Below are 23,485 nucleotides of genomic sequence, written 5' to 3' on the forward strand. Positions count from 1 at the left end.
AGAGATGCTGGATAAAATTTTACAAAAGAAAATATTCTCCCACAATTCTTTTTTCCATGGCAGGAAAGCCGGCAAGAAGCATCATGAAATGTAAATAGCCTAAGTTAACAGGGATGTGATGAAATGTTGTATCCTTGGGAGTTTACAGTAACTGAGAAGCTTTGAATCAAGAATCCAAAATCTGCTCTCAGATAGTCATGTGATTCTTCCCTCCACTACACCAGTTTTACACAGTGCTTATCTCCATTGCTTTCAGTGATGTTAAGCTGGTATCGCTGAGTAGAGAAACAAGTTCATGGAGTTCCAAATGATTTCAAAACAACTTTAATTGATTTCAGTGGGAATTGCATTCATGTATCTGAGGGAAGAATTTAGCTTTACAGCTTTAAAATGCAGCATCTTAACATGCCTACATATTTTAAAACACTGGTGAAAAGAATAGTCAATTATATGGTGCTTTTGTCAGGAGATGCTACAGATTGATTATTCATTTTGAATGGATAATAGTAAAGTATTTAAATAATTGGGGTTCTTTATAAGTTTGCAAAGTATTTGAATAAATTGGGAAATTTTATATTTTGTAGATGGTTCATTTCAGGAGACCGTTGTTAATTTCACATAAGAATGCCCCATTAGAGATAATTGTGGTTCACAGTAGCTAACCTCACAGAAGATTCTATACATAATACTGGGAGAGTAAGTGCTTAAGGGTGACCATACAAATACTATCACTGGCTAGAACAGTATAGTAGACTTTCTTGTTCTGGCCTGCATATAAGTGAATTTCACTTAAAAACCATTTTGGTTGAAATTGTGGAGCTGGTGGCCAGATGTTCTCTGTGGAAAGTCGACTGGCTCTGGAATTCACTTCCTCTTATAGTCCATGAGAGCCCTGCTTTGGCAGCCTTCATAGTGTATGGGACATATTTATTCAACCAGGTATTTCCTTTACTGTTAGCAAGGCAGCTCTGGGGGATGTGCTTGTCAGTGGGTGTGGATTGCTAATGGTGGGAATTGTTTTGTTACCTATGGCGAGTAACATTAATATATATATATGTGTGTGTGTGTGTATGTGTGTGTGTGTGTGTTTTATTTGATTGTTAACAGATGCCAACTCAATGGGTAACAAAAGCAGCAAGTGGTAGTATTTATTTCCTGTTTACACCTTCTTTTCAGGATAACCTGTATTCAGTGGAGCAGCACTCACTTTATGTCAGCAATATGTTTGGCCCAAACAGAGCAACTGCTTATTACTTCTCTTTTGTGTTTCCATATGTTTTACATCCGTTGTGCATTAACTGAAGCAAAGGACTCCATCTCTGTTTCTTCTCAAAACTTGTCTCAAGGAATTTTTATATCTGATAGGTTCTTCCTGCAGAAAGTACAAAAATTATCTCTTTGAGAATGAAATGTTGTCAGTGTCGTCGTGCTCTCACTCACTTGACTGTCATTAACTCACAAAACTCCTTTGGGCAGTGGTAGCATAATTAAGAATTCAAAGATTTATGACTACACTTGTTTAGCTAGATGGCACTAATGCATCATGTCAGGACCAGCTGTTGGAAGAGTCAGCTCAGACACCATTCCTTTATGAAAAACTGGAGTTTGAGATAAGGAAGGGAAAAAAGAAGTCTCTGGTGAGCATTATTTGTTGGAAATTCTCCACATTTTTTTTGCAGTTTCTCTATAGAATATGGCCAGAGTTCATTGATCCACAGACTATCATCATGAGTAACAGATTAAAAACAGATGGTCATGGATCAGCTCTTGGCTAAAACCTCAGAAGAAACTGGAGGGAGTATAGTGGTGGTGGAGCACAATTGAAAATAGGGGATGAATTGATTTTTTTCCCTCTTTTGGTTTCCCCATAGTTTTATACAGAGTCCATTATACTTAAAATTGAAATAATGTTATCACACATAAAGTACATGAAGTACACTGAAAATAGACAAAAATTATACAACGTACACTAAAAATACACAATAGACTTTTTATATGGGATCTGTTAGGTTATTCTGCTGGCATGTTTTATTTTTCAGTAAGATATTGTCAGGGAAAGATACTTTGCATAAACTGTTTGAAACTGATGGTGGGATCTTTGCTTCAGTGAGTTTGGCCATGTAAAGAGAGGGCATAATTCATATGTCCTCATAAAGAGGGTAAATACACACTAACTGATAAGGAGATACTCTACCACAGAGTAAGTCTGTATAGAGTATTAAGACATGTTGTATATTAAATTATAATGTATAAATATAACAGTAAAGCTAGTATGTTAATATAATAAAGTGTAAACAAGATGAGTCAAAATAATAGTCAAATCAATATTATAGCTTATCAAAATGGAATATTTCAACATTATCAGAACAAGAAGATCAAACCAATTAACTCTGACTTTTTCCCATCAAAAATTTTGTTGAAATCAACATGTTCCTGCAAAACACTTCAATTTTGGTGAAACCACATTTTTCAACAAACAAGTATTCTGTTGAAAAATTTTCAGCCAGCTCTACAATTTTGGATATAGATAGAGATGAGTTAATAATTCACAATTAATAATGAATCCAGTTAATGTAATCTCTTTCTGCTCATCAAATATCTGTGAGCAGATCACAGCTTTCTCAATTTATGATAAAGAATATTCCAATTTCCTGTGCATTTTTTAAATTATAGATTAATTGCAAACAGTTCTCAGCAAGTGTTTGGTGTTTTCATTATTTGCTATTGAAACTGATTGGTTAGTGTGATTGGTCAGAGACATCAAATGGCATCGTTCCTGTTCCTACATTGGCTTAGTGCACATGAATATTCATCTATGTAAATTTAAAATTCAGATTCCAAGAACGCTTGTGCATGCAATTTTGAAACCCATTGTCCACATACACTACTTACTCCTAGGGGATTTCTGCCCCACTGCATAATGCAAAATTTTGCAGAAATTAACATTGTGCATGTAGAATTTCCTTTCCCCCACAGAAATGGGCTGCAATGCTGCTATCTGCCACTAGGCGCCACTGGACTGGGCAGAGCCCAGTTTGCACATAGAAGACACTGCTGGGGGAGGGAGAGGGAGCTAGAGGGTTCCTGGCAGCTGCAATTCCCAGCATGCCCTGAGGGAAGGAGAGGGCGGCGTGCAGGAAACTGAAAATCTGGGACCAAACATCAGGCCGTTTCTCCCTCTGGATCCCTCTGCAGGGAAAGGGGACAGGTGTCTGGGCTGGGGAAGGCCACTATGCTCTGGAAGAGAGAAGGAGGTGTGGGTATCTGGGCGGGAAGGGCCCTGTGGTTGGGCTTTGGGAAGGAAGGGGTTCGGGTATATTGGCTGGGCTGGGGAGCCCCCCACAGGTGGGCTCGGGGGGGGGGAAGGGTTGTGAGTGTGTGACCCCCCAGCTGGGCTCGGGTGGGGAAGGGGGCAGAGAAACAGGAACTGGGTTGTCGTAGAGGTTTCTTTAACTCTCTATTCCTGGGGGGATTTTTGTATGTGTCTGTATTGTTACAGACATACTTGCTGACAGGTATTTTGAAATAAATTACCAAAATAATTGAAACTGGTGTGATTATGTAGTGTTATTTTGACAAATAGAATTTTGCAAAATTTTAAAATATTGAGTGCAGAATTTCTAATATTTTTGCTGCAGCATGCCCCCAGGAGTAACTAGTGTCTGCAAAACTCAACCACAAAAATATTGGTGGAAAGTGATTACAAAAGAGCACAAGCACAATGAAACTCATTTAAAACTGTGGGTGAATACTGAAAGTTCTTGAAGCAGATATATAAAAACTTTTATGACAACATTTTGCTGTTGATCATTGATGATCAAGATTTGAGTCAGATTCCACCTATTTAACTGAGACAAGCATTTTATATTGGATGGTGACAGCACCTCAGAATCTGTGTTAACCTTTGTCGTTTGGGATGATTAAATGAGCAGGAATGAAGATGCAATCAACTGCTAGCCAGACACGATAAAAACTGTGCTCAAAACTTCTCTAAAAGCTCTGAGTTCAAGTCCTAATTCTGTAGTCATCCAAAAAATCAGCTGTTATCCAGATGAGTTGAACCTGAGACGGGTTCCTTGCAGAGTCTTCCCTTCAACAATGCCTGTGACTTTTCCTCTCTATAAAATACCTCTACTCTTCCACAACACTTTATCCTCCCATTTATATCAATTTTACCTCTGTATAATTCCATTGATTTGGAGGATTTCATCCTCATCTATACTAAACTTGGTTGACATTCTTCTGTCAAAACCTTTTTTCCCTGATGGAAAATGCCTTTCTGCCCAAGATACAAATTTTCTCCATTTTTTTTAACTTGGTTGCCTTTTTACATATGTGTGTGTGTGTGTAAAATTTCAAAATAAAAAACGTTGACAATTTTCAGAAAGTATTTCATTTTGGTGCAGGAAAATGCACATCTTTTTTGTACATTTTTATTTTCAACCCCCTTTTTAAAGTGGAAAAAAATACAGTGTTTTTCCCCCAATGAAGAAACTTTTTGTAAAAGTAACCCCCCCCACACAAAAAGCAAATGTTATGAAAATGTATGTCTTTTGAATTTTTTAATGATATATACTTACCTTTTTCCAACCAACTCTAATTTATTACATTGTCTGTAAGATCAGAATTATGACATTGTCTTCTTGGCCGGGAACGGGGAGGTCAAAGGCACTCTATCTAACTCCTCCCTCTTCATGGCGCAACCTGGAGAATTCACTTCTTCTTTTGATGGCCTATGTTGGTCCCACTCCTTTCTCTTGACAAACCATTCTGGGGTAGGCCAGCATGCTGGCCTCTTCCCTTACTAGTAGATTTGTTCCCAAGAAACCCCAGCCTGGCGATGGCTGGAAATAGTCCATCTCATGACACTGTGGCAGTTCCAGGTTTAGCTCTATGCAGACATTTCAAAACACTCAAATACTTCAAAACCACAGTTATTGTTAGCTAAGATAATGAATGCTCTTCTCCAATTTCCATCTTTTACAACCTCCATTTTCGGTTAAATTATGGGTCAACTTTCTAAAGACTTGCCATGATAGGGGGGTTAATCAATGGATTAATTTTCAATATATAATCCCTCATATAATCCAATTTTTCTGGTCCTGAAATGATCATTGAGACCTTGTCTGCTCAATAGAGTGTGTAGCCTGATTCTTTATTGGTTGCCAACTGCTACTAATTTAATGAACTGGGTGAAATAGGATTCTAGTCTCAGAATCAGACACAACAGAATTAAAACTAACAAGCTCAATATCTTGAGGGAACCCTGGGGTGTATGGCAACAGCACTCACACTGCGGGCAAAGCAAAGCCTTAGCCACTTTTATTAACACAATCAGTAAAAACAAGAAAGCGTCAAACCACATAAACAAAGAGCAATAATATAGTATTGGAGATATCTTTGGTATTCTTTGCACACGCTCATATACCCATATCCTTCCATGGGGATCTGGTGGTAAGAAACAAAGAACCAGCCCTGTCTCTGGTATGCCAAATGAGTCCAATGATCGAGACCCCATGCCAAAAGGTCAGTGGTAGATTATGACAATGAGGAGCTGAAGGGTCAGTGATGGAAATCTCGCCATCTAGCTACATGGTGGCTTGGCCGATTATAGGGCCTGGGCACTATCATGAATATTCATTCAACTGCCCAGCCTCCCATGTCCATATCTAAGTTCCTCACCCTCATAATATTGGGATACTTGTATCCTATAGGCTACCGTATTAGTGCTTTTTAGCTCACTACCATATACATGAACTCTTGCTAAAGCTAGTTTGTGGTTAAACATCTGCCAATAATTTTATCCTAAAATATCCAACCCTAGTATCAGTTGAATATTCCTGAAGTCACTGGTATCATTATGTACCTTCCCAGTCCCCCAAAATCAGGGTAACTGTCAGGCCATTTTATCTATACTAAGAGTCACAGGCCTGCTTTACTTATGCTAACTTACTTAAGCCAGTGTCTTACAGGATACAGACCTGTAGATCCCTGGTGTTACTGCTAAGTAAAATAAAAGACTAAGCTAGCTCTATTGGCTACATGTGGCAGCCTTCCTCCTGGGCGAGTAAAGGTGAGTATTAACGGGCATTAAGTAAAGCTTTCAAAAAGTGTAGGCTCTTCTGAAATGCGGAGGGAGTGAGTATCTATGTATTTAGGAAATGCTAGGCAATTAGTCGTAAATTAAATATATACAGAGAGTTAGCTTGATTATTCTGGTTCAGTGGGTTTGTGCAAAGGAAGTTTATTCTGCTTAATTCATCATAAAACAAAATTAATTCTCTTTTCATCTTGATTAATCAAGTTAGGTCTACAATTCTATGAATGTAAATAACAAGAAATTAGCTATCTCAGCTGGACAGGGCCCAAAACATGGGAATTCAATAGGTCATAATCCTTTGGTTTCTCTGGTGACAAAAGGGGTCCAAGCCTTCAATATTAAATATTAGATATTTTGGAATTTATATACACAGTATATACTTTTGAACTTTGTTAAGGAGCTGGACAACAATGAAGGTCTTTCATTAAAGTGACTGTCAGCCAAGTTCACAATACTTCTTTGATTAGCAAAACTGGTTTTGCATGTTATGCCTTGGGATGTTTCCTCAAGTTCCCATTTCCCACGTTTTCTATAGTTTGGCTTCATTAACTCTTCGTGTGCTGATATGTTTTAAGTGAGCACTACACCTCTATAGTTTTGTAAGCACAAAATATAAACATTACTTAGATCCTCGTAGCTAAAGCAAATGCTTTGACAATATTTCTCATTTTATATACTTTTTATTTTTTCCATTCTCCCTCTTTTAATACAGTATCTTTCTCCAAAGGAGAGATTGATCCTGTATTATACTTAGGTGGTGGTGAGCATTTGTCTTTTTGTTCTGTAGGCCTAAATATGGGGCTAAGTGTAATATTCCGATACAGATCTGAGTCTGGATTTTGAACACCTTCCCAAAGTTTGGGATTCTTCTAATCAACATAGTTTGGTTCAGATCTATTTTTGATTGTAACATTAGCATGGTTCCGACTCACTTTGAATAGAAAAAACGGTTACTCACCTTCTCGTAACTGTTGTTCTTCGAGATGTGTTGTTCATGTCCATTCCAAGCAGGTGTGTGTGCACTGCATGCACGCCAGCCAGAAGATTTTCCCTTAGCAGCGTCTGTAGGGTGGGCCTGGGAGCCCCCTGGAATGGCGTCACCATGGTGCCTTATATAGGGGCCCGCCGACCCTCCACCACCTCAGTTCTTTCTTGCCGGCACTCCGACAGCGGGGCAGGAGGGTGAGTAATGGAATGGACATGAACACTGTGAGCACTGCATTTCCACCAGGTTCAGCCATGTAGCAGCCAGGCTGTGAGGTGGAGCGACTCCAGGTTTGGGTGCCGGAGGTGGCCTTGATCCTGTGTGATCAGGTCTGGGAGCAGGGGCAAAACGAAGGGCACCGTATGGACATCTGCAGTAGCGACGTGAACCAGTGCTGGCACGGCCATGCTGGCGCTATCAGTATGACTCGAGCACGATCTCTGCGAATCTTGAGGAGTACTCTGTGGACCATCGGAATCGGAGAGAAGGCGTAGATGAGGCCCCCTTCCCACGAGAGGAGGAAGGCATCCATGAGCAATCCTGGGCTGCGCCCCATGAGGGAGAAGAACAGTTGGCACTTCCTGTTGTCCTGCAAGGCGAACAGGTCGATTTGGGGATAGCCTCAGAGATGGAAGATTGAACATACCACATCCTGGCGAAGGGACCACTCGTGACCGTTGAACGAGCGGCTGAGGGTGTCCGCCAGACTGTTTTGCACCCCCGGGAGGTAGGATGCCGTCAGGTGGATTGAATTCTGTAAGCAAAAGTCCCATAATGCGAGGGCTTCCCGGCACAGGGGAGAGGAGCGTGTACCCCCGTTTGTTGTTCTAGAACATCGCCGAGGTATTGTCCATGAAGACCACTATACACCTGCTTGTCAAGTGTCATTTGAAAGTCTGGCAGGCAAGGCGCACCGCCTGTAGCTCCCAGACGTTGATGTGCAAGGAGAGGTCCTCCGGGGACCAGAGGTCCTGGGTCCTGAGATTCCCCAGATGCGCCCCCCATCCCAGATCCAATGCATCGGTTACCAGGGATAGGGATGGTTGAGGGCTGGTGAAGGGTACTCCTGCACAGACCTGTCGCGGGTCGAGCCAGCACTGGAGGGAGTCCAGCACCGCTTGGGGAAGCGTCACCACAGAGTCCAGTGCATCCCTGGCTGGTTGGTACATGGTCGCTAGCCAGGATTGAAATGGGAGCAGCCTGAGCCTGGCGTGATTCACCACGTAGGTGCATGCGGCCATACGCCCCAGTAACTTGAGGCAATTCCTTGCCATAGTGGTCGGGAAGCGCCGGAAACCAAGGATGATGTTGGACATAGACTGAAACCTGGACTCTGGGAGGTACGCTCTGGCTTGCATCGAGTCCAGGACTGCCCCTATGAGCTCCATCCTCTGGACAGGAGACAGGGTAGATGTGGCCTCGTTTATCAGGAGGCCGAGCTTGAGGAAGGTCTGTCTGGTAAAGGCCACCTGAGCCTCCACCTGATCTTTGGAACGGCCCTTGATGAGCCATTCGTCCAGGTATGGGAACACCTGGATTTGGTGCTTGCATAGGAAAGCCGCTACCACCGCCATGCACTTTGTGAAAACTCTCAGGGCCGTTGACAGTCTGAACACCAGGACTGTGAATTGGAGATGGGTGCCGCCCACCACGAACCTGAGGTAACGTCTGTGTTGAGGTATTATCACCATATGGAAATACGTGTCCTTCAAGTCGAGGGCGGCATACCAGTCTCCTGGATCCATGGAGGGAATGATAGAGGACAGAGAGAACATGCGGAACTTGAGTTTCTTCACAAACCTGTTCAGATGCCACAAGTCTAGAATGGGTCTGAGGCGCACTTTCGCCTTCGGTATTAGGAAATACCGGGAGTAGAACCCCCTGCCACTGAGTTCCTCGGGAACTTCCTCCACGGCCCCTACTGCGAGGAGGGACTGCACTTCCTGGATTAGAAGTTGCTTGTGAGAGGGGTCCCTGAAGAGGGATGGGGAGGGGGGCTGGTGGGGTGGGAGGGAGGAAAACTGGATAGAATATCCCCTCTCTACCGTACGAAGCACCCAACTATCTGATGTGATTCGGGACCAGGCACGGTAGAAGGGGGACAGATGGGACAAAAAGGTAAGGTTGGTAGGATCCAAGGTCCTGACTGGTAGGTTGACCTCGACTGCACCATCAAATTTGGGATCTAGGTCCCAACGGAGGCCATGGTTGCAGGGCCGCCCAGAGGATTCAAGGGGCCTGGGGCAAAGCGGAGGAGCAGACATAGTCACCTGGCGGTGCTCCGAGTCGGCGGCAGTGGCGGGTCCTTCACTCACTCCGCATCTTCGGCAGCACTAAAGGACCCGCCACCGAAATGCCACCGAAGACCCGGAGCGACTGAAAGGCCCCCCGCCGCCTAAATGCCGCCGAAGACCAGACCATCGCCAGGTAAGTAAAAATTAAAAAGGTGCCTCTAGCAGGGATTCTCGGCCAGGGCTTGCGGGGCCCCTGTGGGGTCTGGGGTCTGGGGCAAATTGCCCCACCTCCCCCCCCCCCGGGTGACCTTGCACGGTTGGCCGGAGGACTGTCTGGAGGATGGATGTTGCCTCCTCCTGCTACTTCTACTCCGCCTGCATGGGGCCTCCGGGCGATTTTGGGGCTGGTACGGCCGCTGAGCTGGCTGCAGCCTGAATTGCCTGCGCTGGGTGGCCGGAGTGTGCAGGCCAAGCGAGTGCAACGTGGCCCTTGAATCCTTTAGGCTATTGAGCCTTTTGTCCGTTTTCTCAGAAAACAGTGTGGGCCCTTCAAAGGGAAGGTCTTGTATGGTCTGCTGGACGGACCTCATGCGGAAGGCCAGAGACCTGAAGCCAGGACCCCACCGCATCACCAGTCCGCTGGCCAGCATGCGGGAGGCTGCATCCGCTGCGTCCAGGGCCGCTTGGAGGGATGCACGCGAAATCAGCTTCCCCTCCTCCACCAGAGCGGAGAATTCTGATTGCGATTCCTGAGGAAGGAGTTCAGCGAACTTGGACAAAGCTGAGCACATGTTATGGCCATACCGGCTAACTATAGACTGCTGATTGGCTATGTGCAGCTGCAGTCCCCCCGTTGAGTAGACCTTCCTACCAAAGAGGTCTAGCTTCTTGGCCTCCCTGTTCTTTGGCGTAGACCCTTGAAACCCCTGATGTTCCCTTTGGTTGACCGCATCCATAGCCAGAGAGTCCAGGGGAGGGTGAGCATACAGGTGCTCATGGCCCTTGGAAGGCATGAAGTAGGCCTCTCCGTCTTTTTGGCCGTAGGGGCCAGAGAGGCTGGGGTCTGCCATAAGGTGCAGGACATGTCGGCTACTGTTTTAATCAGCGGTAGGGTGACCCTAGACGGGCCCGAGGGAGCCAGGATGTCCACTACAGGGTCCACATCCACCTCTACCTCCTCAGCCTGAATAGCCAGGCTCTGGGCGGCTCGTTTGAGCAGTTGTTGGAGCACTCGGTTGTCCTCCAGAGCCGGTGGCACAGAAGTCCCTGCGACTGCTTCGTCCAGCGAGGAAGAGGAGGAAATCACTTGCAGGGGACGTTCCTCACTACCCTCAGCTCCTGCCGGGTCCTGCAGCACACGGTGCTCGGGTTGCGTAGCTGGTGCGGATGTAGGAGGCAGCACCGTGACCAGTACCGGGGTCGATGCCGAACGACAAGGCATGCTGAGCGGTGCCTGCGGCGTCAAGGACATGGCCCCCATCGGTGCTGGTGTCTGATGGGGTGGTGCTGGATCCTGTTGAGAAGAAGGCATGCTCCTCTCGGCCGGCGGTGCCACTGGTGGAGGCATTTGTGCCAGAGCCACCGACATCAAGGATACCGACGTGGACCTGGAGCGTGGGCCATGCACCTGACCCTGGGCCTGATGGTAAACCCAGAGGGTCCAGAACGGCCACTGGGAGGATGGTTGCCATTGCTGTTGCCAAGGCACAGGGTAAGTTCGCTGTCTTCTTTGTGAAGCCGACCTCCTGCTCCTTGATCTATTGGAGCAGTAGGATTCCGCCTCGGACTCCGAGGTTTCCGAGTACAAAGACCAAGAAGGGGCAGTACCCACTGTCGCCGACGAGTGGTACCACGAGCCCCTGGGAATGGGGCGGTCATTCTCTCTGTGCCGGTGCCGCCGGAGCGGCGCAGGGCGGGGACGGAGGTGTCATTATAGCTGGCTTGCCCCTCGATTGGATCGGGGGTTCCGCAGTCCCTGGCTGCTCTTCCCTCTGGCGCAGGGAGGCCGGTACGGGGAGGCTTAACAGGTCTGAGGCCGCCTCGAATGCCTCCGGCATCGATGGGAGGTGCACATCCTCGTGGAGGTCTGGGGACCTAGACCGGTCTGGATTCGACTGTACCCCCACAGGGGCAGGAGTCGACAGAACTTTGGGAGGTGGCGCCTGAGGCGCGGCTTGTCCCACCACACTTGTGGACGCCGCCGGCCTTTTAGGGTCCTGGTGGTCTGATCAGCCCCTCACCAGCCTCTTCTTTTTCATGGGCACCGGAGATGGTGATCGGTGCCGCATGGAGGCCGATTTCCTATGTCCCGATTCTCTCCGGTGCCTGGACTTGGAGTTCTTAGATTGGGCCTCCTCTCTAGCTAACGGTGCCGGAGTGCTGCGCACTGAGGATGAGGACTGGGCGCCAGGTCGGCAGGCTCGGGGTCCGAGTGTGGCCATAAGGCCACCTCCATCAAGAGCACTCTATGTCTTTGTTCTCTGTCCTTGAGAGTCCTGGCACGGAACCCCTTGCAGATGCGGCACCAGTCTCTTTGGTGGCTCTCTACGAGGCGCCTCAAGCAGGAAGAGTGCGGGTCACTCTTTGGCATAAACTTCCCACAGTCTGCACAGAGTTTAAACCCTGGGGATCTGGGCATGCCCCAGGAAGGGGCAAGGGTTAGGTTGGGGGGGATCCCCCAACTACTACTCACAACTAATGCTAACTCTAAAACTATGAGGAAAAAAGAGAACTATATACATGAACAGAAACACTGCTAGGTTTGCTGCAAGAGTGAGCAAAGTTCCAGCTAGCCATCACTGGCGGTAAGAAGGAACTGAGGGGGTGGAGGGTCGGCTGGCCCCTATATAGGGTGCCATGGTGGTGCCACTCCAGGGGGTGCCCGGGCCGACCTTACAGATGCTGCTAAGGGAAAATCATCTGGCTGGCATGCACGCGGTGCGCACACACCTGCTTGAAATGGACATGAACAAAATGTTTTCCAGAGAAGTCTGGACAGTGGCCAAACCAGTTCCTTAGAGTCAAAGGGTGAGCCGGTGTAAACAAGCCTGATGGACCATTACCTGCTAAGTGGCCATTCTTTGGCAGGAAAGGGAGCAGGGCAAAAATATACATCTTAGCAAAGAAACAGCATGGTGTTTTCTTCCACACAGACTGCCTGTCACCTTGCTCCCACCTGGAAATGCTTCTCAAAGCGGGACCAGGACTATAAGAAAGAAGGGGCAGACACCCCAAGACACTCCTCTCTCTCCCACTGTCCATTGCATTCACTGCATCTGTAGAGACAAAGGAAGCAGCTGTTGGACTCTGTGGGAGGGGTCTGACTGTAGAAGAAAGAGAGCGCCTGAGACATGAGGCCTGGTATAAGAGGACTGGTGTAAGGCCTAAGGCCTGAACTAAAATCAGGCCCTGCTGAGATAAAGCAAAGTTAGCAAGAGTCAAGCTATGAGCAAAAGTCAGGCCCTGTTACAAAACATGCCTACTTGCAAGTTCACAGAATCTGGCAAAAACAGGGCTGTTATTGCAAAAACACTAACACTTCTAAGAAGTGAATTGCACTGTCCCTTCATAAACACATTCCAGAAAGCTGGTGCCAGAACACCCTGATGCCAAGATATGATGTAAACACAGTGCCCAATGATGGTACAAAGACACATTGACCTCTCTTAAAGATAAGGTCAGGATGACGGGGTGATGGATAGAGATATTTTGATTGAACCAACATATATAAGGTAAAAGGTGGTAACTAACCATATCAGAGGGGCAGTATGTAACTTTTGGGTATCAGTGTATAAAAGAGGGGGCCACAGCAGCAGTGTCTTTGTCAGCCGAGGGTGGAACGGAGAGTCCTGCTGTTCACTGAGCTGAGTCAATTGTCACAGGCATACATGTGCTAGTATAATTGTAGCCATTGATCTGGGGAGCTAGGACCGTGCTTTGTCAGCAATAAACCTGACCGGGTGCTTTCGTCACTGAACAGAGTCTGTGGTCTTCTTGGGCAGTTTGATAAAGGTCTGCTGTGTGATCAAGGTCAGTTATCTGCGCAGAGCCGGCACAACACACATTGAGAACAGACATGCAGCCAACAACTGACAACCGTGGGTTTCTGTTTTGTGTTTTTTTTGTTTTGTTTTTTCTCCTGTTCAGTTTGTAGAGGCTGGTAGAGGGCAATGTGCTGTGAGAGAAGCAGAGCCCTGCTTAGGGGATGGGGCTTCCCTGATTAGGGGTCCTATAAAGGCAGCCAAACAGTCAGCCAGCAGCACAAGAGCCAGCAAACAGAGCTATAAACAGGGGCGTTTGAATGGGAATTCTATTGGAAGAGTTGGGGGGTGGGGTATTCTGGTTTTGCTTTGATGTTTGTTTGGGGTTTTCGTTTTGTTTTGTTTCCTTGACAGGACTTTAGGTGGGAAGGCTATGACAGACACAGAGGCAGTGACCCAAGTAATGGAAGAGACAATGAAGATGTCCAGGTGTGGAAACTGTAGGATGGACATGATCCTGAAGCAGGTACCTGAAAAGAGCTTCATTTATATGAAGTGCCGCCTGATGGAGCTGATTGAAGAGAAGATCTGAGCTTTGGAGATGCAGGTGGAAAGTATGGTTGAGTTTCGAAGGGGATTCGAGCAGATGATAGAGGGAAGGCAAGAGGAGGCTGAAGGAAAAAGTCAAGACTTGCAGATGCAAGCTGGACTGAAGAACTCTGATGGGAGACTGCTGGGTGAGGAAAGTGGCCAGTGAAAACATGTGACAACAGGAACCAGGCAGAGGAAAAGACTGGGTAGTGAAGGAGAAATAAAGCTCAGGAACAGGTTTGCTGAGTTGGTGAATGAAGAAAGGTCACAGCAGGCAGAAAAATTGAAGGTGGGAGGAGGAAGAAGAGAGGCTATCCCTATAAGAAGAGGGGAATAGTCAAGGGCGATACCAAGAATTCAGAGCCCCAGAAGGATATAGGATGTCTTGCAGAAGATTGCAAGGGAGAATAAAAGACAAGATGACTTGCAGCCAAAAAGAACAGGAGGAAGGCTGGAGAATCACACCATCACCAGGAAAAGGCAGGTCTACATGATTGATTGTCTTAGCAGGGAATCCCCAGACCCAGGTCTGTCACCAGAGTTGATCCTGAGAACAGAAGAGTGTGCTGTCTGCTGGGAGCTAAGATATGGGATGTGCACCTGAGGCTGAAGAGGATCCTAATGGGAGCAGAAAATAATTCACTGATTGTCCTTCATGTTGAAACAAATGATATAGCTAGATTCTTGCTGGAACGTATCCAGGGAGACTATGTCAGTCTGGGAAAGATGCTTAAGGAAATGGAGGCTCAGATGTTCTTCAGTGGGATTCTACCTGTCCCTAGTGGAGAAGAACGAATGTGAGATAAGATTATGATGATCAACAGATGGCTCAGGCAGTAGTGTTCTAAGGAGAGCTTTGGGATGTTTGATCACTGGGAAGCATTCATGAACAGAGGACTGTTCTCATGGGATGGACTACACCTAAGTAAGGAGGGAAATTGAATTCTAGGATGGAGGTTGGCACAACTGATTAAAAGAGCTTTAAAGTAGAAACTCAGGGGAGATGGCAGGAGATGGTTGGGAGATGTAATCTCTATGCCTGATTCTAACACTGAAAGGGAGGAAAATCAAATAAGAAAGGATACAGCAATGGAGAAATGAACAGCAGTGGGTAGGAGAATGGACATTAAGAGGAAAGATAGTGCTGATACCAAGGAAGCTAACAGTCAGGAAGGCGATACTGGCAGTAGAATGACTGTACCGAATTGGGTGAGGAATGTGTAGGAAACCAAGCAGCACCAATTAAGATGTTTATACACCAATGCAAGGAACCTGGGTAACAAAATGGAGGAACTAGAACTACTGGCGCAGAAAGTGAAACCAGATATTATAGATATAACAGAAACATGGTGGAATAGTAGTTATGACTGGAGTACAGGGACTGAAGTGTATATGTTCAGGAAATACAGAAATAACAGCAAAGGTGTTGGAGTAGCATTGTATATTAATTATGAGGTAGTCTGTAAAGAAATTAGTAGTGATGGAATGGATATGACAGAGTCTGTTTGGGCCAAAATCACTTTGGGGAAGAAAGCTAGTAGAGGTTCCCCTGGGCTAGTGCTTGGGTATGCTACAGACCCCCCAGGATCCAATTTGGCTATGGAGAGAAACCTCTTTAATGTTTTTAATTAAATATATACTACTGGGAATTTTGCGATTATGGGAGATTTTAATTTCCCAGATATAGACTGGACAACTCATGTGCTACTAATAATAGTAGGGCTCAAATTTTCCTGGATGTGATAGCTGACAGAGTTCTTCACCAGATAGTCACTGAACCAACAAGAGGTGATGCCATTTTAGATTTGGTATTGGTGAGTAGTGAGGACCTCATCGAAGAACTGGTTGTAGGGGACAACCTTGGTTTGAGTGATCATAAGCTAATTTGATTTAAACTAAATGGAAGGATAAACAAAAATAGGTCTGCAACTAGGATCCTTGATTTCAAAAGGGCTAACATTAAAAATGAAGGGAATTAGGGAAATGGACTGAAGAACTCAAGGATCTGAATGTGGAGGAGGGTTGGAATTACTTTAAGTCAAAGTTGCAGAAGCTAGCTGAAGCCTGCATCCCAAGCAAGAGGGGGGAAATCGTAGGGAAGGGTTGCAGATTACATTGGATGAGCAAGCATCTCAAACCAGTTATTAAGAGAAAGCAGGAAGCCTACAAGAAATGGAAGATGGGATGGATCAGCAAGGAAAGCTACTTCTTAGAGATCAGAAAGTGTAGGAATAAATTGAGAACTGCCAAAAGCCAAGCAGAGTTGGACCTTTCAAAGGGAATTAAAACCAACAGAAAAAGCTTCTATAGCCATATAAATAAAAAGAAAACAAGGGAAAAAAAGTGGTACTGCTAGCCACTGAAGACGAGATGGAGATTAAAGATTATCTAAGCATGGCCCAACACCTAAACAAATATTTTGCCTTAGTTTTTAACAAGGCTAATGAAGAGCTTAGCGGTAGTGGCAGGGCAGCTAATGGGAATGAGGATATGGAGATAGAAATTACCACATCCAAGGTGGAAGTCAAACTCAAACAGCCACTGGGAACCAGCACATGAAATTGCAAACCCAATAGCAAGGATTTTTAAATATGTAATCTGTAATGAATCTGTAAACAAGGGGGTTGTACCATATGACTGCAGAATTGCAAATACAGTTCCTATTTTGAAGAAGGGGGTGGGGGAAGTGATCCAGGAAACTACAGACCTGTTAGTTTGACCTCAATTGTATGCAAGATCTTGGAACAAATTTTGAAAGGGAAAGTAGTTAAGGACATAGAGGTGAATGGTAATTGGGATAAAAATACAACATGGTTTTACAAAAGGTAGATAGTGCTAGACCAACCTGATCTCCTTCTTTGAGAAGACAACTGATTTTTTAGACAAAGGAAATGCAGTAGATTTAATCTACCTGGATATCAGTAATGCATTTGATATAGTTCCACATGGGAAGTTATTAGTTAAATTGGAGAAGATGGGGATTAATATTAGACTTGAAAGGTGGATAAGGAACTGGTTAAAGAGGCGACTACAACGGGTCATTCTGAAAGGTGAAATGTCAAGCTAGAGGGAGGTTACTAGTAGAGCACCTCAGGGATTGGTCTTGGGACCAATCTTATTTAACATTTTTATAACTGACCTTGGCACAAAAAGTGAGAGTGTGCTAATAAAATTTGTGGATGGCACAAAATTTGGAGGTATTGCCAATACGGAGGAGGACTGGAATATCATACAAGATGATCTGGAGAACCTTGTAAACTAGAGTAATAAAAATGGGATGAAATGTAATAGTGCAGAATGCAAAGTCACACATTTAGGACTAACAACAAGAATTTTTGGTATAAGCTCAGTACCTATCAGTTGGAAGTGACAAAGGAGGAGAAAGACCTTGGTGTATTAGTTGATCACAGGATGACTATGTCACCAATGTGATGCAGCTATGAAAAAGGTTAATGCAGTTCTAGGATACATCAGGAGAGGTATTTCCAGTAGAAATAGGGAAGTGTAATACCATCAGACAAGGCACTGGTGAGACCTCATCTGGAATACTGTGTGCAATTCTGGTGTTCCATGTTTAAGAAAGATGAATTCAAACTGGAACAGAGGCAGCGAAGGGCTACTAGGATGATCCAAGGAATGGAAAACCTACCTTGTGAGAGGAGTCTCAAAGAGCTTGGCTTGTTTAGCCTAACCAAAAAAAGGCAGAGGGGAGATATGATTGCTTTCTATAAATACATCAGAGGGATAAATACCATGGAGGGAGAGGAGTTAAGCGCCAATGTGGACAGAAGAACAAATGGCTATAAACCGACCATCTACATGTTTAGGCTTGAAATAAGATGAAGGTTTCTAACCATCAGAGGAGTGAAGTTCTGGAGCAGCCTTTCAAGGGGAGCAGTGGGGGCAAAAAAACCTAACTGGCTTCAAGTCTGAGCTTGATAAGTTTATGGAGGGGATGATAAGATGGGACTGCCTATGAAGGCATGTAGCTGATCTGCGTCTGCTATTAGCAAATATCTCCAATGGCTGGTGATGGGTCACTAGATGGGGAGGGCTCTGGGTTACTGCAGATAATTCTTTCCCAGGTGTCTGGCTGGTGGGTCTTGCCCACACACTCAGGGTCTAACTGAGCACCATATTTGGGGTCAAGAAGGAATTTTCCCCTGGGTCAGATTGGGAGAGACCCTGGGAGTTTTTTCCCTTCCTCTGCAGCATGAGGCATGGGTCGCTTTCAGGTTTAATCTAGTGTAAATGGTGGATTCTCTGTAACTTGAAGTCTTTAAACCATGATTTGAGGACTTCAGTAATTCAGCCAGAGGTTAGGGGTCTCTTACAGGAGTGGGTGGGGAAGGTTCTGTGGACTGCAATGTGCAGGAGGTCAGACCAGATGATCATGCTGGTCCCTTCTGACCTTAAAGTCTATGAGGCACACAGACTCAACCCCCCCACCACACACACACACACACACTTACAACACCTCACTCCGATGAGGAGGACAAGGAAAAAGACTAAAAAGGATAAGTTCTGCAAGATCCTGCAAACCAGTGCTACACTGGACTCAGTGGGAAACAATGTAAGTTGGGAAGGCAGCAGCCTGCATGCAACATCTCACCAGCTTGAAACAGCCAAAATAACAGATCCTGAAAAAAGGGTCAGATACTGTATTAAAATGTTGTACTCTAACACTTTTCCTAGTAATAACACCAAACACAGGGGTTAATCCTGCCATCGCCACAGGCCCAAAAATGCCACTGACATCAATGGGAGTATTGTGTGAAGAGGGTTTGCAGAATCAGACTCGGAGGCAATAGCTGTTCTTCCAAACAGTAATGTCTGAGCCAAGTAATAACTATTTTAAAACATCAAAACTGGACCAGTCTCCACAAAGAAATCTTTTACCACCTTGACCTCTCCCACTAAATAGTCACTGTAATGTAAGTACTGAACGTAAAAACTTCTACAGTAATAGTGAAAACAGGGTCTTCAATTCAATATATATCAAATAGACAAAATTCTTCTAATTTCAACACAGGGCAGAAGGTATATTTGAATCTGCAGCAACGCCAAATGGTAATTTTGGCCTCAAATCTTTGAGACGAGGTGGATCTATTAGGGGTAATAGCAGCATATGCTACTTTCTGAGTCAGTTTGTGTTATGTCATGGGAAGCATCACCAATTAGTAATTGAGAGCATTTACACATCAGCTAAATTACTAAGCTGGGTCCCTAAAATATAAAGTAGTTTGACTCATAAGGTAGATGCAGTACTTTAAATAGATGTGAAATTCAACACAAATAAACAAAACAATGAAAATAAAACCTTAAGAAACAAATCAGTGTGGTAAATGTTTTTTTTCCCCCTTTAAATATGTCAAAGCACCATGTATCCTGATAGCCTCCCTTTAACTGGCTTAGCCTGGGAGAATTAAAGGAGACATTTGGCCTTCATGGGTCTGTGTCAGAACTTGCATGTCCTGAGGAGAAAAGTAGCTGTTTGAAAAGCTGTAAAGCAGCGATGAACAGGCAAAGATTTGGAATGTCTGAGTTAAATTTTATGGAACAGATGTTGTATCCCAGAGTTCCATAGCTGCCGCAGGCTTTGTCTGGTGTCAGCCCTTTGGTAAATGGGTTTTCATAATGGATTTAGTTGTTAATTCACACATAAAAAAATCTATGTTAAAATAATGATAAGGGACTGTCTTAAATATACAAGAGCCGAGGAATTCAGGCTAAAGACCGAACTTGACTTTGCCCTAAATTTACCTGATACTTCCTAAGTGTTGCAGAATATCTAGTACTGGGTGGTGTTACATATTGTGGGATAAATAATGACTGTTTTGTGTTGGAACATAGTCACACAAATCTTATTAGTGCTAATGGTACTGCAGTTGTGTATCTAAATCTCCAGGCAGCACACGGAAAGCGTACCCTAATGTTAGCTATAGTACCTTGCAAAGAGCAGCATAACGCAACATATCCATGAGCAACATCACTTTTTGAAAAGGGTAAATAGGCAATCATTTCCAAAAATGAGTGACAGGTGCCATTTCAGCCTTAGTTCTGAATTGCCTGAACACTGGTGGTTTAAGATAAATTGTCCAGAATCATAGCAGTTAGAGATGGAAAAGACCTATTAAATCTCTATCCTTTTACAATATTCCAACATTGTTCTCCTGGGTGTGTATATCTTCCTCCCTCCCTTTACTAGGGGACAGGGCAGAGACCGTATCTGAATGTTAATGGCCACCATAGGATATATTGTTCACAGCTGCTGCCAGGCTGTTATTATTTATTTACTATATATGTCTCCCAAAAGCATGGTAGGCATCGAAGAGCCCATATGCGATGACATTGTTTCTATCCTGAAATGTATCCAAGCAAATGTGAGACACCATGCACTGAGCAATGGTAACAAACGACAGGGGAATAGGGTGAGAAGGAAGGATAAGGGTTAGAGTAATACGCTCAAGTGGTAACTCAGTAATGACGTGCACAGCTAGATGGGCCCACTCAGAAACAATTTTTATGATCAATGGTCTCATTTCGTGTAAGTGACCCAGCGAGGGGTCCCATATACATGCTAAACAAATACTGTAATCGTATGCTTTGGAGCCCCCATTGCTTAAAACAAAATATGGCTAGAGAAACAGCCTGCACTGAATGCTTGTTTTTATTCTAAATGTGGCTAATTGGCATTAATAGCATTGCTGTCACTGGAAGTATGAAGCCTGCTGTGTCTCCTAGGGATTCCAGCTAACAGAGAGAGTTTGGCATTGATATAGATCTCAGTGCTAAGCCAAAGCCTCTAATGGTAGATCTGGGCACTACTGCTCACAGAGCTGGATAGCAACAACGAATGGTATTACTACCACCAATGCTGTAGTCTTTTCTGGACTAGTTGGTACTAAATAGTGTCTGTTCATTTTCACCTGCGGTGCTTTACCTAATTAATTCATTTTGATATCTACAAAACATATCCAGCGTACAGATAATGGGGAGGTCACCAGCCTGGGTGTCAGGACTAACATTCACATAGATAAGGGATTGCCACATTGGGTTTCTATGTAACACTTCGTTCTGATGTCAGTGGGGATTGAGGGCCTTTAAGGGACTGGGCCCATAAATCACCCAGTTAAGGAACACCAACAGTGCTATGTAACTGATAAATAACAACACTCCCCAAATTAATGACTTTGACAGGTAAATCCCTCGTGATCTCTCACATGATTCTAGCTCTGATTAACTGATGACCGTCTGTTCTTCTGGATTGGCTTTATATCTCCCACAAGCCCTACTCTCACCTACTTTTTCTCTGACATTTTCTGCACCTTGTACACTGCCCTCCACTGCCTGGGTGCATGCCATGAATGGTTCAGTCATTATTCCCTGCTGTTGTCCAAGATGGCATTTGAAAGGTAATATTGAAAGAGAAATGGCTCTGGTCTAGGGGCTGAATGATAGACATATCCTACTTTTTCTTTAGATGATGCTTGTAATGGGTGTCAATAAGAAGTGTGTGGCAGCTTGGAAGATGCACTATTCCTGCTGCCTCTGAAGGTACAGTAAAGAAGGTACTGTGTGACTGAAATGAGGAGGCTGTGAGTTCAGTTAAACACCTGTTTAATGCTTCTGTTGATGAAAGATCTTATGAACACGTCATTTGTCTAAAAAAAGTAAACAGGTCCACAAAAAACTATCTCCTTTTTTATTGCAATGAAGCACTTTATAAGCTGTTTAAGAGCATATTATTAGGATGTGTCAGGGAATTTTGCTCATACCAGTCAGACTATATATATATATATAAAAATAAAATAGCCCACATGCCTTGCAAGGGATTAGCAATGGCAACCTATTTTGGCAGGCCCAGGTCATATATTATATATATGTCTTTATTTATTATATACCATGTCATGCAAAGTAGAAGCCTCTTTAGAAGCCAATGCTGGGTGCCATTTAAATGTACTCCTTTAATAGGAGTACATTCACTTGCATGGGGCTGGATGGTATGCCCATGAAAATGGTATGTAGAGAGATCTATTAGCTTTGATAGCTGTGCTGCATTTCTCTTTGGTACTCAGGTTTTCTCATTCTGCTCAGCTTTCTTCTTCTCAAAAATCTTTTTGTTTAAAAGACAGATTAGATCAGGGATAGGCAACCTATGGCACGCGATCTGATTTTCAGTGGCACTAACAATGCCCGGGTCCTGGCCACCGGTCCAGGGGGCTCTGCATTTTAATTTAATTTTAAATGAAGTTTCTTAAACATTTTAAAAACCTTATTTACTTTACATACAACAATAGTTTAGTTATATATTATAGACTTATAGAAAGACCTTCTAAAAACGTTAAAATGTATTACCGGCACGCGAAACCTTAAATTAGAGTGAATAAATGAAGACTCGGCACACCACTTCTGAAAGGTTGCCGACCCCTGAATTAGATTGATAAAATTATGGGTAAGATGTGATGCATAGTGTTCCCCTCTACCCCACCCCTTGCTCCCATTGTCACATAGCTACTGGATTCGTGCACGCATGCACAGCAGCAAAATATTTTACAATCCAGCTGATACGAGGATGCATTCAAAATCTGGCCATATAGTTTATTTTCTCATTTGGATTTCGCTAATATGATTATCATACAATGAGCATGAACAGTTATCATCAGATCTAAGTGTGGATTCTACTACAGAAAATAACATGAAAATGATCTTGAATTTGGGATAACAAATGTAATATCCCAAGAACCTTTTCAGAGAAATTTTTTTTCTTGTCAGCATTGTTCTCAGTTGATTTATTTCCCAAATGACCTTCCTTTTAGAGGTAGACTAAGGGGGGAGGCAGTAGATGTGGTATATCTTGACTTTAGTAAGGCTTTTGATACTGTCTCGCATGACCTTCTCATAAACAAACTAGGGAAATAGAACCTAGATGGAGCTACTACAAGATGGGTGCATACCTAGTTGGAAAACCATTCCCAGAGAGTAGTTATCAGTGGTTCACAGTAATGCTGGAAGGGCATAATGAGTGGGGTACCACAGGAATCAGTTCTGGGTCCGGTTCTGTTCAGTATCTTCATCAATGATTTAGATAATGGCATAGAGAGTACACTTATAAAGTTTGCGGATGATACCAAGCTGGGAGGGGTTGCAAGTGCTTTGGAAGATAGAATTAAAATTCAAAATGATCTGGAAAAGCTGGAGAAATGGTCTGAAGTAAATAGGATGAAATTCAATAAGGACAAATACAAAGTACCCCACTTAGGAAGGAACAATCAGTTGCACACATACAAAATGGAAAATGACTGCCTCGGAAGGAGTACTGCAGAAACAGATCTGGGAGTCATAGTGGATCACAAGCTAAATATGAGTCAACAGTGGAAAGATGTTGCCAAAAAAGCAAACATCATTCTGGGATGTATTAGCAGGAGTATTGTAAGCAAGACACAAGAAGTAATTCTTCCACTCTACTCCGCGCTGATTAGGCCTCAATTGGAGAACTGTGTCCAGTTCTGGGCGCCACTTTTCGGAAAGATGTGGACAAATTGGGGAAAGTCCAGAGGAGAGCAACAAAAATGATTAAAGGTCTAGAAAACAT

The 23,485-nt window shown here is 44.3% G+C and overlaps 1 protein-coding gene across 1 annotated transcript in view; it reads right to left on the minus strand.

The window, feature by feature from the left end:
- Window positions 1–944: 944 nt before the first annotated feature.
- Window positions 945–23,485, minus strand: part of SLC26A7 (solute carrier family 26 member 7) — a 196,338-nt gene continuing 173,797 nt past the window's right edge. The window contains exon 19 of the transcript XR_008443824.1: window positions 945–1,372. The gene's annotated coding sequence lies outside the window, so the exon portion shown is untranslated. The remainder of the gene's footprint in view (window positions 1,373–23,485) is intronic.

Source organism: Malaclemys terrapin, chromosome 2 (genome assembly GCF_027887155.1).
Source record: "Malaclemys terrapin pileata isolate rMalTer1 chromosome 2, rMalTer1.hap1, whole genome shotgun sequence".
Taxonomy (NCBI): Eukaryota; Metazoa; Chordata; order Testudines; family Emydidae; genus Malaclemys; species Malaclemys terrapin.